The sequence below is a fragment of the Lissotriton vulgaris genome, chromosome 10 (genome assembly GCF_964263255.1).
Source record: "Lissotriton vulgaris chromosome 10, aLisVul1.2, whole genome shotgun sequence".
Lineage (NCBI taxonomy): Eukaryota > Metazoa > Chordata > Amphibia > Caudata > Salamandridae > Lissotriton > Lissotriton vulgaris.
Window position 1 is genome coordinate 454,906,285 of NC_141698.1, and position 17,193 is coordinate 454,923,477.

The 17,193-nt window shown below is 52.0% G+C and overlaps 1 protein-coding gene across 1 annotated transcript in view; it reads right to left on the bottom strand.

Annotated features, from left to right (window-relative positions):
- The window catches only part of WDR90 (WD repeat domain 90), a 1,374,469-nt gene that overhangs the window by 14,893 nt on the left and 1,342,383 nt on the right, over positions 1-17,193 (bottom strand). The window lies entirely within an intron of this gene.

The following is a 17,193-nucleotide window of genomic DNA, read 5'->3' on the forward strand; positions in this document are numbered from 1 at the left end:
GCCCCTTCCTTGGCCACGAAAGGGGCGAAAAGCGGAAGTTTGCTGGTGCTGGCCTAGGCCCAAGGACTTGGCCGTAGCCCTGGAGTCCTTGAAACGTTCCAGCGCACTTGAGTACCGTGCTGCATTCCGCCCTTCCACCAGGGCTTGGGCGAGCCATGTCTGGGCCTCCTCCGGACACTGTGGCAGCACTTCCACAACCGTATTCCACAGAGAGTGGGTGTAATGGCCCAAAAGGCAGGCGGTGTTGACAGACTGCAGCCCCAAACAGAGAGGGGAACAGTTTCTTCCCAAACTGATCATACCTTTTGGATTCCTGATCCGGAGGAGCGGTCGGAAATGCTGTCTGGGACGTAGAGGCCTGGATTACCGGGCTCTTGGGGTGGGGTGCACGGACAGGAAGCTAGGGTCGCCCGGAGCCAGGCTTGGCGTCGGGTCATGTTCGGATCCACAGGAAGGCCTGAGGGAGGCTTGGACCAGGTACCCAGCAGAACGTCAGTGAGGGCTTTGTTAAACGGCAGTAGAGGCTCTGAGGAGCTTGCCTGCGGTTTGAGCACCACAGTGAGGAGGTTAGTCCTCACGGCCGCGACAGGGAGCTCAAGAGGCAAGGCCTTGGCTGCCCTGTTAAACATCACGCTGTAAGCACCCCCCTCCTCCGAAGCCACGGAGGGAGGAGAGAAGAATCCAGTGTCGGGCAAAGTCTCCAGACCACTGGCCTCCCTTAGCTCCTCTGCCCAGTCCTGACTCAACTTGCACTGCAGTGCCAGAGGGTCCTCAGAACCCTCACATCCTCCTCGTCATCCATCTCCTGATAATCAGGCAAAAATGATGGAGCCGGGTCGAGGGTGAAGGTTGTGAGAAGTTGGCCTGATATATAGTGCTCACTATTCTAGTGATCACTGTGTATCATTCCAAACGACCCTTATTGATGATTGGTTGTAAGTCAACCTTATAGACCAGCTATCCTAGTAGCATGGACAAGAGCAGTCTTTAGGCTAAACTCTAGAGGGCGTGTTAAGCCAGCTGTTATACCATCACATATACCTCTTGAACACCAAGTGAAAGGACACCACACAAGTTGTTATGAAAATAAAGGTTATTTATTTATAACAAGTCTACCCTGAACTCTTTATAAGTCAGGGAGCTAAGCACAATACAAAACTCTTCAGAAAATACTTTAAGTTGCACAATTTACACAATTGCCCGAGGGGCACGAAAAACCATATACACTAAAAGTGGAATGTAAAATACTAGCAGGTAAGTAACAAGATCCAGAGGCTTCAGGATCGCTAGGACTACACTACTGAACCCTAAGGTTAGGAGCAGGAGGCCTAGGGAGATCGGCTGCAGAGTGTGCACTCTCACGCAGGATGCGGGACAAAGTCTATGGATGCTAGTATTTGTAAAGTTGCTGTTTCCGGACGAATCCGACTAGTTAGACTGAAAACGAAAAAGGATCTGGACACTTGGATAGTGAACCTATGTTGGAGCACCGAAATGCTCAGGTTACCTAGCCCAGGGGCTGCGGCTGCATAGGGTTCAAAAGACGTCGGGAATCCTCGTTGAAGTCTATGGAGCCTGAAAGAAGAAGTTGCTGGCAGGCGACCAGTGAAGATATTCGGAGGGATCCAAGCCTGGATCGATGATGGAGACGACCTGAAAGCAGAGGGGACTCAGTTCGTGATCACTAGCCAGTGATTAGGTGGGCACCAGGATGGCACCGGATGAAGTCACCTCGACCAGGTGAGTGGGCGACGCTGGACTCTGCTGTCCCTCGGATCAGGAGGCGTTGTCGGCGACCAGGATGGAGGTGCGAGCTGTCCCACGAAGGTGTCTGCTGTCGGCGATGCTGGACCCAGGATCGGGGCAACAAACCTTGGCAAAGTCAAGCCCACGCGGTGGAGTCACGAGATGGCGTCTGGAGTGGACCAGGAGGGTCCGGGGTGCTCCTCTTTTGGAAGGGAGCAAGGGCCAGTCTGGAGCAACCAGACCAGCGGTGTAATCGTCGTGGTACGTCGTCAGGAGGGCCACTAGCCAGCAGGCAAGTGATCGGACAACGCGGTGAGCAGCAAAGAGCAGAAGGGCCCCACGCAGATCTCGTGGATGCTGGGGGGGGCTGGATTTTGGTGCTGGAGCTGCTCAGGGTTAGGGCTTCTCAAACCCCAAAGCACTCACTCGAGGATCCCTCGCAGGTCGTGCTGGATAAGCGTTGTGCAGGTTTTGAAGATGGCCGGTCCCTCAGGTCTCGTCACACCCACGAATCTCAGCTGCGCTGATGATGCAGGTAGAGGTCAGAGATGCCATGGAATCCGGGTCTCGTCGAGCTGGTCAGTCTTGATCCGGAGGATGGACGTGCAGCAAACCGCAAGCGCTTAGATGGTGCCCGCTGGTGCAGGGTGGCTACTCCTTAGCCACAAGGGAGAGTCTTCAGAAAAAGTCAAGAGTCCTTTCGTGGAAAGTAGTCAAGATTCAGAATTATCTAATTTGGGAAGGGGGCCTGCTCCTACCTTTATCCTAAGAAAAGGGGCTGGCACGCGACTAGGTCCTGCCCATGGGTGGGACCAGGAGGGGGGTGGTTACACCCCTCTCCCTTGTCCGGACTTTCCCCAGCTCAGGGGCTGGTGAGCCCCTGGAACTGGTTCGAGCCGGCATAAGCACAGTGAGCACCGGGGTGCCACTTGCAGTCACCTTCCTCTCAGCCCTGCCTACCTGGGATACACAAAACCCTGTCTGGGATGGTGCTAGCACGGCCCCTGACAGGAAACCCTTTGTCCGAGCTCTCCTCGCTGGAAGGACTCCCAGCAGCAGGAGGTCAGACTTGTGTCTGAGGTGGCAGCATCCATTTTGTGATGCTGAGGCTCGAGTTAGCTTTAACCGGGGTTCACAGTTACATACATGTCGTGTCCCTCTAGAAGGGTGGAATGCTAACCCCGTCGCCAGAATTGGCGAGGGGTTAGTATTCCAATTCGTATGACACCTTACTCGACATGTTTTGATAAAGCGATACCAAAGTTGGCAAATAACAACGAGGATTATAAGGCACTTAAGAGTATATGGTACACGCTATCATGGAACAGCTATTAGGACTTGGTTCCGCAAGCTGCAAACGGGCTCAGCTCATGCCAGAGCACCATCTCACATAATTCCACGCACTCTGCCTTCAGGATTGATAAGGCCTGCCATAGGAGTGACTGATAGGAATACATGTGTCCATTTTAGGGTTAGATATAGTAATACTATATCTAAAGCAAAGGGTGATTACACCACCTTGCCCCAGCTGTCGTGCAGCCAGTTGTGTCAGATTTGGATGGCTAGCCAGGGGTGGCATAATACATGCTGCAGCCCCTGGTAGGCCCTGGGTACACCTATGCCCTGGATACCTAAGGTATGCTGTACAGGGACTGATAAGGTGGCCCAGTACCAATTGGTAAATGCACCTAAGGTACATGTGTGTCAATTTAGAGAGAGAACAGCTAGGCTGTGGGTCTGATTCGCAGGCCCACAGCCAGGGAAAGTCGTAAACCAGTGAAGCAAAAAAGCAAAAATCTGGGTGATCATAGGATTGCAGACCCTACTCTCCTACAAAGGTCTCACCCATCAGCGCCGGACCCGGCCGGGGGTCTCAAACTGGGGTCGACGTCGTCCGGAAGAGTCGTGAGGTCGACTGGCGACGGCCCGGATCCAGGCCTGGATCCTGCAGAGCCCTGCGGCGTTGGGACCGGAGTCGTCGACAGCGCCGGGGCCGAAGCACCCAACGGCGCTGGGGCCGGAGTCAGCAGTCCCTTAGGGCTCCCAGTCGGACCCGCGGACCCGAAGGCGCCTCAGCAGGTTCCGATGGAGGGAAGCGTGACCTCATGGCCGAGAGGAACTTGCTGACCTCCTTATGTGTTGTGTCCAGCCCAGGGACCGGCGGGTATGGAGCTGGACGCGCCACCTGCGCCTCCAACGGAGTCACGTGGGTGGTGTCGCCCGAACCCCCGGCCGCCTTGCGCAAGCGTCGGGGGGGAGTCGGAAGAGCGATGACGCCTCTTTGACTTCTTTTTCGAATGCCTCGACTCACCTGAGGACTTAGAGCCCTATGAGTGGTGGTGGCTCGTTGAGCGGTGATGACTGTGGTTCCGCGACCGGTCCCTCGACTTCCTCCTCGACCGGGACTTTGAGCGGCGCGGAGCCGACTGCCGGAGCTCAAGCAGCTTACAGGACCGCTCCCGTCTAGCCTTCGAGGTCAAGGCCCGGCAGTCGGGGCATGACTTGTCATCATGGTTGGCCCGAGGCAATAAATGCACCGACGGTGGGGGTCTGTCACCGACATCAGGCGGTGACAGTCCTCGCAAGGTTTAAAACCAGGCATCCCTAGCGGCACCTCGAGTCGAGGGTCGACTCGAAAAGTGATCAACAACGTAGTCAAAAATTGACTGGAGTACTGCTCTTCCCGGATCTGCGCTTGCTAGCGCGGACAAAAGAAGAACTGACATCAGCGCGCGAGGGTGGCGTCTAAGTACTCCAACAACGTCATCCCGGCGATCACGACACCGACGACGGACGGGGAGCCGCAGATGACGCCTAGCGAAGCGCACGGGTACTGCTGACGAAATCTTTCCGGATCCAGTCTGACGCCTGGGGATATTCTAAGGTAAGGAATCTAACACTAACCTGTTTCTTTCAGATATCTTGTATGTCTTACCAACAGGATGCAGGAGGCCATGAGGCCCAACAGCCTCAGAGTCAGTATCACCGAAATCCAGGATAGAGGCTCCAATATCAGAATCCTAGCCTTAATATCCTGGACTCGCTGCTCGGGAGGATAAGCCCCAAACTGCACTATGTCCAGAACAGTATCGATGGAAGGGAGCATCTGAGAAGTCAGGTGTGACTTTGGCAAGTTTATAGAGAACCCCAGCGAATTTGCTGTAGTCTGAAGGTTCAAGACGACTGTCAGGGGCGAGGCTGCCTTCAACAGCCAGTCGTCGAGGTAGGGGAAGACTGACACCCCTAACCTGCGCAGTTGAGCTGCAACCACCACCATCACCTTGGTGAACACCCGAGAGGTACTGGTAAGGCCTAAGGTGAGCACAGTAAACTGAAAGTGCTCATGGCCTACCTTGAAACGCAGGTAATGCCTGTGTCCCAGCAGGATGGGAATATGAAAATACGCATCCTGCAGGTCCAACACTACCATCCAGTCCTCTTGGTCTAGGGCAGACAAGACCTGAGTCAAAGTGAGCATTTTCGATTCCTCCTTTTCTTCGGAATCAGAAAGGAGCGGGAGTAACAACCACCGCCTACTTCGGAAACTGGGACTCTTTCTATAGCTCCTTTGGCCAAAAGAGCTGTAACCTTCTCTTGGAGAAGCTCTAAATGATCCTCCGCCAGCCAGTACTGACTTGGCAGAACAGTAGGAGGAAAAGAAAGGAAAGGAAGTGAATAGCCCTCCTTGACAATCTGCAAGGTCCACTTGTCTGATGTTATAGATCTCCAGCGGGGAAGATTATGACAAATTCTCCCACCCGCTGGAGTAGTGTGGTGCTGCAGAATCAGCCTAGGAGTGCTTGGAGGCTGTTGCTGCTTGAGGCAGTGTGGTAGACAACTTCTGGCCTCCAATCCTAGGACAGAATGTACCGCATCCACATCCACGAAGGGCTTGGTTAGTCTGTGCGGGACGGTGGCTAGGATAGGGTTGACACGGCTGGAAACCCCTTCCGTTGCCACGAAAGGGGCGAAAGGAAGACTGGCCACGAGGAGTGGAGGAGAAGCCTCAGGATCTGGCTGTAGCTCGAGAGTCCTTGAACCTGACCAGGGCTGAGTCTGCCTTTTCCCCAAAAAGGCGGGTCCCAAGCATGTCCATCAAATTGTCTTGGAAATCCCCTGAGAAGCCAGTTGTACAAAGCCAGGCGTGGCGCCTCAAGGCCACCGTCTTGAAATCGACCTGCCCAGCGAATTGGTCGTATCTAATCCACACCGTATGGCAAATTGTGCTGCATGTCTCCCGTCCTTGACAGCTTGGGAGAGCACAGCCCGGGACTCCTCCAGGACTTGTGGCAGCACCTGCGCAACATTCTCCCAAAGAAAGTGGGAGAAACGGCCCAATAGCATACAGTATTCCCCGATCGCTGTGCTAGACTAGAGGAAGAAAACATCTTCTTCCCAATGAGTCCAGTCTCTTGGATTCTCTACCCTGAGGGTTGGAAGTGAATGTGCCCTGGGAAGTAGAGGCCTGCACCAATAGCCTTTCTGGGGTGGGGTGTTGGCTAAAGAACTTTGGGTTGTCCGGAGCTGGGCGATGGCGGCATGCAATCATCCTATTCACAGGAGCCACTGTGCTAGGCCTGGACCATGTTCCTAGAAGGACGTCAGTAAGGGCCTCATTAAAGGGAAATAGGGGTTCAGAGATGGAAGCCCAGGTTAAAGCACTTCGGTCAGGCAATTAGTCCTGACCTGCACTGAGGGCAGCTCCAGTCCAAGGACCTCAGCTGCCCTCTTTATTTATTTATTTTTATTTATAAAGTTTTATATAGCGCGAACAAGATCCCAAAGGATATCAGAGCTAACCACCATGGCATAGGACGCCCCTTCCTCCGTAACCACTGTAGGTGGAGAGAGCATGCCAGTTTCTGGGGAAGTATCTAGAGCAATGGCTTCCCCAAGTTTCCCATACCTGTCCATTGTCTCGTCTCCTGAGAGACATCCTGGTTCTCTAGTGGGTCTCCAGACTCCTCCTATTTCTCTCCTGAGCCCAGCACCTCCACAAAGTGCTCATGCAACAACATACAACCCCCTGGGTTCTGTCAACATTGAAATTGGCGTCGCTCATCGGGGATGAGGATGGGGCTTGTGCCACTGACAAGCATCGGAGATGGCGCAGGCACCGACCTCTGATTCGACACCATGGGAGGTCGTCGACCCAGATGGGATACCTGAGGCCCCACCGGCGCCATGGCCTAAGCCGACAGCGTTTAACCCGATGGGGACCCATCCGACCCCGTAGGGCCCGAGGGCTCACCAGCGGGGTTGTTCCACTCAAATACTCGACACATGGCCACGTCTAACTCTTATATTTGAGCGTGAGTCGCTCCGGCTCCAGGAAAGGGGGGGAGGCATGGAGTCAACTCTGGCTTCTACAGCTCCGCAGAACCGTGCCTTGAGCATCGATGCTCCTTACCTTTCTCGACGATGGACGCCAACTGAGGTGAAGACAAAGTCAGCTTGGACTTCTTCTTCTTCTTGTGCCTCTTCCCCGAGTGTCTAGATGACCTCGAATTGGAGGAAGAGGACTAAGGGCTCCATGAGCAGTCCAGCGACTTCCTCTTCCTCGAACGGGACTGTGACCTCCTTGGAGTCTCGCTTGATGGTGCCGACATGCCAGGCCGCAAGCAATTTCATCGCTCGCTACCTCAAGGTCTTTGGTGCCATAGCCCGACAGTCTGAACACAACTTCAAATTGTGGTCGCATTCAAGACACCACAGACATATGCGGTGGGGATCGGTGACCGACATCATGCAGGAACAATTCCTGCATGGTTTTAAACCCGTCTTTCTATAGGACATCCCTCACACACAAAGTCACATCTCAAAATTTCGACAGAAGTCAGAAAAAGCCCGCCAAAAAGCGGAAGTGGGGTAGCTCTTCCAGGATTGGCGCTTAACTGGCGCGGAAAGAAAAGAAATGATGTCTGTGCGCCTGGCTGGCGTCTATATAGGCACTGCAAAGTCATAACCGACGCTGATGACATCAGCCGGAGCAGAATGGAGCCATCCAACGTCACGCGCAAGGGGTATTGCTCAGCAAAGGTTTCCGGGTAAAGCCTGATGCCTGGGAAATTCAAAGGTAAGGAATCTGCAGCTAGAAGTCGCTATCAGATATATGTTTCTTACAGATACTTCTTTACTGAAGATGAGTAACTTGTTCATCTGAAAGAGACCATAAGTTCACACCAGAATGTCCTGGAGAACAGAACGGCCATTAAAGCCATCTCTCCAGACTTGGCTATCCAGGCAATAATCTTTGGTGAATGTGTGCAAGGATGCCCACGTGGCTGCCTAGCAGATGTCAATGAGCAGAACTCCAGGTCCCAAAGCAGTAGAGGCTGCCGTCGACCTGGTAGAGTGGACGCGCAGTCCCACTGGAGGTTCCTTTTTCACCAATGAATAGCAGATTTTAATGCATAGGACAACCCATCGAGAGATGGTGAGTTTTTGTACAGCCTGACCTTTCTTGGCACCCACATAACCAACTACGAGTTAATCGTCCACCCGGAAATCTTTAGTGCGGTCAAGGTAAAAGGACTGCGTACGCTTTGGGTGCATACTGTGGCGTCTCTCCACCTGTATGGAAGGGTGTGGAGGCGGGAAGAAGGTAGGCAAAGTGATGATAGTTTGCCCTATGTGGAAAGAGTTAACCACTTTGTGTAGAAAAGAGGGCCTAGTATAAAATACCACTTTGTCCAGATTGACTGCAATAAAAGGAGGCTTTGAGGATAAAGCCTGAAGCTCACTCACCCTGAAAGCAGAGGTGATAGTGAGCAGGAAGGCAGTCTACAAGGTGAGAAGTCAAAGAGAACAGTTATCTAGTGGCTTGGAGGCAGTACACATAAGGTAAGTAAGGACAAGATTCAAATCCCATTGGGGCATTACGAAAGTATGAGGTGGAAAGAGATGAGTAATGCCATTTAGGAATCTATTTACAGTAAGGGACCTGAAAATAGAAGGCTGATCAGGAAGGCGAAGGAAGGCATATATGCCCGAGAGGTAGCCTTTAAGAGTGCCCAAGGCAGAGCCCTGCTGGGCTAAAGAAAGGATAAACAAGAGAACATCAGAAAGAGGGGCAGAGAGAGGATCCACAGCCTTTGCTGTGCACCATGCCACAAATTAGTTCCATCTACAGGCGTTTACCATTTTAGTGGAGGATCGCCTGGCTGCCAAGATGATGTTACATACTTCAGGCAGAAGGTCAAAAGCTGCCAACTGTCGCCGCTCAATCTCCATGCAAGGAGGTGGAGACTGGACAGGTTTGGGTGGAGGACCGTCCCCTGCTACTGCGACAGAAGATACCCCTGAAGGGGCAGCCTGATCAGAGGATCGATGGCCATATTCAAGAGCTCGGAGTACAAGACTCTTTGTGCCCAGTCTGGAGCCAGAAGAATGACTTTGAACCAGTCGCGCTTGATCTATTTCAGGACTCTGGGCAGAAGTGGTACAGGCGGAAAGGAGTACAACTCCACTCGCGATGAAAAGCAGTGTTGAGTAACTGCTGACACTGGGCATTCCCTTTGGTGGTGAACAGATCTAACCAAGGTTCTCCCCACTGCTGAAAGAGACCCTACACCACCTCCTAGTGTAGACGCTCTTCATGATCCATCATGCACCAACGGCTGAGTTTGTCCGCCCTGGCGTTTAGAGAACCAGTCAGGTGTTGAACCACCTGGGATATGCCCTGATGTTTCAGCCATGTTCAAAGGCGAAGAGCCTCTTGACACAGGGTCCATGACCCCACCCTGCCCTGTTTCTTGCAGTACCACATGGCAGTGTGGTCTGTAAACACCTGCACTACTCTTTCATTGACAGAAGGAAGGATTCCCTCAGTGTAAGACGGATCGCCAGGACCTCCAAAAGGTTGATGTGGAGACCTGACTCTGCCGGAGCCCAGAGACCTCTGATCTCCGCCTCTCCCAGATGACCGCCCCATTCCAGAAGTGACACATCCATCACTACTGTCAACTCTTGTTGTGGAAGGGAGAGGTATCTGCCGCTGACCCAATTCTGGTTCTTGAACCACCACATTAATTGACGTGCAGTCCCCTCAGAGATCTGGACGACATCGGAAAGATTACCCTGATGCTGCGCCCACTGGAACTTCAGGTCCCACTGCAGGGCCTGCATATGCCACCTGGCATGATCTACCAGAAGGATGCAGAAGGCCATCACTGCCAGCAGCCTCAGAGTCAATCTCACCGAAATCAGGTATAGGGGCTGAAACTTAGGTATCATAGCCCAGATATCCTAGACTCGCTGCTTGGGAGGATATGTCCGAAACTGCGCTGTATCCAGGACTGCTCCAATGAAAATGAGCTTGTGAGAGGGAGTCCGGTGTGACTTCGGCACATGGACAGTGAACCCCGGCGAGTGCAGGAGGTCCACCGTAGTCAGGAGGTGGGAGACGACAGCCTGTGGCGGGCACACCTTCAACAGCCAGTCGTCGAGAAAGGGAAAGATTGGAACCCCTGATCTGCGTAGATGAGCTGTGACCACCACCATCACTTCCATGAACATCCAAGGGGCACTAGTAAGGCCAAAGGGGAGCACGGTAAACTGAAAATACTCATGGCCCACCATGAACCGTAGGTAACGCCTGTGGCTGTTGGACGGGGATATGGAAATATGCGTCCGGCAAGTACAACGCTACCATCCAGTCTCCAGGATCAAGGGCAGACAGAACCTGAGCCAATGTGAGCATCTTGAACTCCTCCCGGAGGAAGAGGTTGAGGGCCCTGAGGTCTAGGATAGGACACAGGCCTTTGTCCTGCTTGGGTACGAGAAAGTAGTGGGAGTAGCAACCTCGACCTACTTCTGGCACAAGAGAGCTGCAACTTACTGGAGGAGAAGGGCCAATTGATCCTCCGACATGCAATGGTAGGATGGTGGCATGAAGGGAGGGGTAGTCTCGAAGGGGAGGGAGTAGCCCCTTCAGACTATCTGCTGAACCCACCTGTCCGACGTAATGGTTTGCCAGTGTGGGAGGTGATGGCGAATCCTGCAGCCCACTGGCCTCTGGAGGCCCTGAAGGGTCGGACTAGGAGAGTTTGGAGGCTGCTGCAGGGGGGGTCACAGGTGGAATGGCCCTCCTGCTGGCCCCCAGAACTGCGACGCTGGGTCCCACGTCTGCGACAAGCACATCTAGGCAGCTTGCGTGAACCGGTGGCCAGGCTAGTTCGAACATGGTGGGGCACCCCTTCCGTAGCAAAGATAGCGGCGAAAAGCAGACTGCATGGGGTGAGAAGTTGCCGCGAGGCCCAAGGATCTGGCCGTAGCTCTAGAATCCCTAAACACCCGAGCGCAGAGTCTGCCTTGTCACAGAAAATGTGACAGCCATCAAATGGCATGTCCAGTAAGGAGGATTGGACATCCCCAGAAAAAACAGACATTCTCAACCAGGCGTAGCGCCTCAGGGCTAACAACATGGAAACCGTGCTGTCCAATGAGTCGTGGTATCCAGCCCTCATCGGATGGTGAATTTAGCTGTGTCTCTACCCTCTGCCACTGCGCGGGTGAGAATGCCCCGGATCTCCTCCGGGCACTGTGGCAGCACTTGCGCAACTGTATTACACACTGTATGGGTATAACGGCCTAAGATGCATGCAGTATTCACCAACTGCAGTGCTAAGCTGGCAGAAGAAAATATCTTCTTCCCACGGTGGTCCAGCTTCTTTGATTCCCTATCTGGGGAGCAGTAGGGAATGCGCCCTTAGAGGACGAGGCTTGGACCACCAAGCTCTCTGGGGTCAGGTGTTGGGAGAGGAAAAGTGGGTTGGCTGGGCCAGGCGGTGGCGTCAGGCAATCATCCTGTTCACAGGAGCCCGGCTTGGACCAAGTGCCCAGAAGGACGTTGGTGAGGGCTTCATTAAAAGGCAGCAGGGGCTCCAAAGAATCATGCTGCCGGTTAATGCATCTCTGGCAGGAGGTTAGTCCTGACTGCCACTGTAGGAAGCTCCAGGTCCAAGGCCTCAGCCGCCCTACACAACACCACTGCATATGAGGCTCCCTCCTCACACAATTCTCCAAAAAGTGAAGCACATATAATAACAATGTATATATGCAGTCTGCTCAGAAGGAGAAAACAACCTACACCACAAAACACATAGTCCAAGAGGACTTTAATGAAGGATGAACCACAAGCAGATGTTTCCAAAAGAATACAACGCATAGTCTCTGAATCCATCAGCGCTATAATAAATATGCACACCACTCGAGTAGAGAGGACATACTGTGCTGATTACTCTAACGAGTAAAGATGAGAATGTCCCTATATACCAGACTTACCACTGGGATACCAACAAGTCCCTATGAGAGACAACGAAAGGCCAAAACAATGCAGATTTTAGCATACTAAACTGCTTCAAAGAAGCTCGTGTCAGAAAATCTTCTATACAAGAAGGCACGTCTCTAGGCAATAACGAACAAGTTACTTACCTTCGGTAACCCTTTTACTGGTGGATACAGTATCTGGCTGTGGATTCCTCACCTTGTGAATATCCCCTGCGCCAGCAACATTCGGAAACTTTTGTAGCTCTCCACACCGACGAGGACGACTTCGCCTGCGACCTCGCTGACATCACCGGAGCCATAAGAGAGACTCGCTGGCGTGATGATGTCAGTTCCGCCCTTTTTTCTGTGCTCCCGAGGCACACAGACGGACCGACATAAATAGGTACAGTATACAGTATTCAAACCAACACACAGTGTGAAATCAATGCAAAAAGCAAGAACAATTAAACATTTCCAATGAAAGATACAATCATAAAATAAACACTTTGCAGGTATAGAAGAGTGGACAATGGGGAGGCGGGTGGGTCAGTGAGGAATCCACAGGCAGATACTGTATCCACCAGAAAAAGCATTACAGAAGGTAAGTAACATCTGCCAGTGGATTCCTCACATTGTGAATAGAATCCCACAGCAGTCCCCACTCCCGGAGGAGGGTGTCCACTCTTCTATACCAAGAAATCCTGTAGGACAGAGCGTGCAAAGTGGCCATCCCTCCTCACTTCGGAATCTAAGCAGTAATGCTTCGCAAAAAGTGTGAAGGGAGGCCCAAGTTGCCGCCCTTCAAATGTCCTCAACAGGAACACCTCTACATAAGGCAGATGTATTAGACTTTGCCCTGGTAGAATGAGCTCTTAAACCCTCTGGAGGTTCCTTACCGGCCAAAGAGTAACAAATCTTGATGCACAAGACAATCCATCTGGAAAGTGTGCGCTTGTGCACCGCTCTTCCTTTTATGCAGACAGCAAAACCCATGAAGAGCTGGTCATCAACATCGATAGTCTTTAGTTCTATCAAGGTAGAAGCTCACCGCCCTCTTTCAGTCCAAGTGGTGAAGCTGCTCCTCCTTCTTGGAAGGGTGAGGGGGAGGATAGAAGTAAGGAAGGGTAATGGACTACCCCAGAGGGAAGGTAGTTACCACCTTAGGCAGAATAGCAGCCCTGGTCCTGAGTACCATTCTTTCAGCATGAATGGTCAAGAATGGGGGTTTCGAACTCATACCTTGAAGCTCACTTACCCTCCTTGCCGAGGTAATAGCAACTAAAAATACTGTCTTAAAAGACAACAGTCTCAAGGGACACTTATGCAAGGGCATCGAAGGGAGAACCCATCAAATAGATTAAGACAAGATTTAAGTCCCATTGATGCACAATAAAAGGAGTGGGCGGATATTTGTTGGTAAGGCCCTTGATAAAACGCAAAACAATAGGTCACTTAAACAAAGATGGCTGATCCAGCAAGCAAAGGAAGGCTGACAAAGCCGACAAATAGCCTTTCACAGTAGCCACAGCAAAACCCTGCTGAGCTAAAGAAAGAGCAAACTCAAGAATGTTGGATAAACGAGCCCTTAAGGGGTAAATAGACTTCTCTCCACACCATGAGACAAATTTGGACCACCTATAGGAATAAATAGTCTTGGTGGAGTGTTGCCTGGCCGAAAGAATCACATCCACCACGTCAGGTGGGAGAGAAAAAGAATTCAGATTGCCCAGTTCAATCTCCAAGCATGAAGGTTTAAGCTCTGGAGGTGGGGGTGTAGAACCTGCCCCTGCGACTGCGAGATGAGGTTTGCCCTGAGAGGGAGACGGAGCGGAGGGCACGAGGAGAGGTGGAGAAGATCATAATACCACACCCTTCTTGGCCAATCCGGGGCGATCAATAGGACTTGGGCCCGGTCTTGGCGAATCTTCCTCAGAACCCGTGGAATCAAGGGTATGGGAGGAAACGAGTAAAGGAGCTGTGAGTCCCAACTCAACTGAAACGCATCCCCCAAAGCTCTCTGCATCGGATACTGGAGACTGCAGAATGAGGGGCAGTGAGCATTCTCGTGAGTGGCAAACAGGTCCACCCGAGGAGTTTCCCACGCCCTGAAGACGTGATGAACCACCTCCGGATGAAGCCTCCACTCGTGATCGGCTGAGAACTGCAGACTGAGACTGTCCGCACGTACGTTCAGAACTCCGGCCAGATGATTTGCCATCAAACAAATCTGATGGTCCTGAACCCTGGACCAGAGACGCAGAGCCTCTCTGCAGAGACAATGCGACGCTACTCCTCCCTATTTGTTGACATACCACACCGTGGTAGTGTCGTTCGTTAGGGCTTGAACCGACTGACCGTGAAGGGAAGGGAGGAAGGCTTTGAGCGCCAAACGTATCGCCCATAACTCCAGAAGGTTGATGTGAAACAACCTTTCCTCTGGAGACCAAAGACCCTTGATCTCCAGGTCCCCCAGATGAGCACCCCACCCTAGAGTGGATGCATCCGTTTTTATCGTGGCCACCGATGGAGGTAGGTGGAAGGGCTTTCTCTGAGACAGATTGCCTTCCACGCTTCACCAAGATAGATCCACTGCAGCTTCTCTGGAGATCCTCACAGACTCCCTGAGATCTCCATTGTGCTGATACCACTTCTTGCGGATGCACCACTGGAGTGCCCTCATGTGCCAGCGTGCATGGTTCACCAACAGAATGCAGGAAGCAAACAGACCGAGCAGGCGAAGGACCTTCAGGACTGGAACGACCGCTCCATTGAAAAACAAGGGAATAATTTCCTGAATGTCGAGAATCCTTTGAGGGGGAGGGAATGCCCGACACACAGTAGTGTCCAATACCGCCCCAATGAACAGGTTGCGCTGAGAGGGCACCAGGTGAGACTTGGTCAAGTTTATCGAAAAACCCAACTTGTTGACTGAGTTGTCACCTGCAGATGATGAAGCACTTTCTCTGGCGACTCTGCTTTGATCAGCCAGTCGTCCAGATAGGGGAAAACTGGAATCCCCGATCTGCTGAGATGGGCTGCCACTACTGCCATCACCTTGGTGAAGACTCGAGGTGCAGTAGTAAGTCCAAATGGGAGGACCGCAAACTGGTAATGTTGCGACCCCACCATGAAATGGAGATACTTCCTGTGTGACTTCAGGATCGAGATATGAAAATACGCCTCCTGCAAGTCAATCAACACCATCCAGTCCTCTTGCTGCAGCGCTTGAAGAACCTGCACTAGGGTGAGCATCTTGAACTTTTCTTGCTTCAGAAAAAGATTCAAGATCCTGAGATCCAGGATTGGACGTAATCTGCCATCCTTTTTGGGTATCAGGAAATACCAGGAGTAGCATCCCTAACCCCTTTCCTGCTCTGGCACCACCTCTATCGCACCTTTTTTTAATAAAGCAAGAACTTCCTCCTGTAGGAGAAGAAGGTGGTCCTCCGAACTAACCCCTTGACAAGGAGGGTAATTTGGAGGGAATTCCCGAAAGGGAAGAGCATACCCATTCTCTACAAGATTGAGAACGCAAAGGTTTGTAGTGACCGATTCCCAATCTTGTAAAAAATGAGTAAGCCGACCCCCACAGGACCAACATGATCCAGAATGGTGGATCTAGGGCTGCTTTGCTGAGGTAAGAGGGGAGGAGGTAGAGGAGAAGGAGGGCTGACGACCTCGTGGACGACCTCTTTTTTTGCCCCTGTATGACTTATATAGGGCATTCTGCTGCTGCTGCTGAGATTGTTTGTAGGTCCGAAAGGACGACCTCCCAAAGCCTCTGTACTTTCTATAAGATGAACCCCTAGACTATGCCTGCAGACCCAGGGACTTGGCTGTAGCCTTGCTATCTTTAAACTTTTCTAAAGCGGCATCCGCCTTTTTTCCAAAAAGGCCAGAGCCATCAAACGGGAGGTACAAAAGAGTCGCCTGGAAATCCTGAGAGCACTCTAAAGATTTAAGCCAGACACTCCTTCTAGATGCAACTGAAGACCCCATTATCCTGGCCACAGAGTCTGCAGCATCAAGACCACTCTGGTTCACCTGTCGTGCAGCAGCCTGCGTGTCAGACAAGACCTCATCAAAATTCTTCCTATACTCCTCCGATAACGTCGGGCCAGCAGTTTAGCAGACTCCATTAAGGCATGAATGTACCTGCCCAAAAGGCAAGTATCATTAGTGGATTTAGGTGCAATGGACGCTGAAGAAAACACTTTTTTAGCAGCCTGATCCAGTCTCTTTTACTCTGTCACCCAGAATCTGCGGAAAAGCACCAGCCGATTTCTTCGAAAAGGCAGCTTGGATAACTAGGCTCTCAGGTGAAGGATGTGAAGTAATAAACTCCGCATCTCCTGGAGACGCCATGTATCTCCTGGCAACAAATCTCGAGACTGCCGGAGCCGAAAAGGGATTTTGCCAAACCTCCATAACCGGTTCAGGGATGGCGTCATTGAATGGTAGTAAAGGTTCTATTACTGCAGAAGGAGAATGGAGTACCTCTGTCAGAATGTTGGATTTAAAATCCGCTGTCGGAGTTGTAGACCTAAAAGTTTAGCAGCCTTACATATCACAGCGTGGTAGGGATCCAAATCCTTAGAGGGGACCTCTGAAGGAGGAGAGAGTTGCCATTCTGGTGACATATCCAGACAACTTGCCACTCTTAATTCTTTAACAAAGTCCTCTGAGTTCTGAAGGTCACCTTCCTCTATCTCATCCTCATCTATACGGCTCAACAGTCACTGAGGGCAAACCCTCTGACTGCACCCACTCACTTCCTTGGGGTCTAATGGTGCTCCAGCGGGAGATGGGGTAACAAAGATGAGGTGCAAGAAATTATAATATTTCCTCATCTGATCCATCGACGCCCCGGCTTCCGGAAACATGGGGAGATGCCATGGATATTGGTGTGCAGCCTCTTCAACCGTCGAACGGAAGGAGCCATGGGAGACGGAGTCTCCATGCGGTAAAGTTCGAGAATGCCGCAACTTCACCCGCTTATCTTTTGACTTCCAGAGAGAACAACATCCTCCAGAACGACTTCAGCACCTAGATTGACACCGCAAATGCTCTTCCCAAGAAGATGAAGACCGAGGCTGGGAAGCCACCGAGGATCGCGACACACGCGTCGCCATTAACTTCAAGCGCCTCTCCTTTAACTACTTCGGCTTTAGTTTCTGA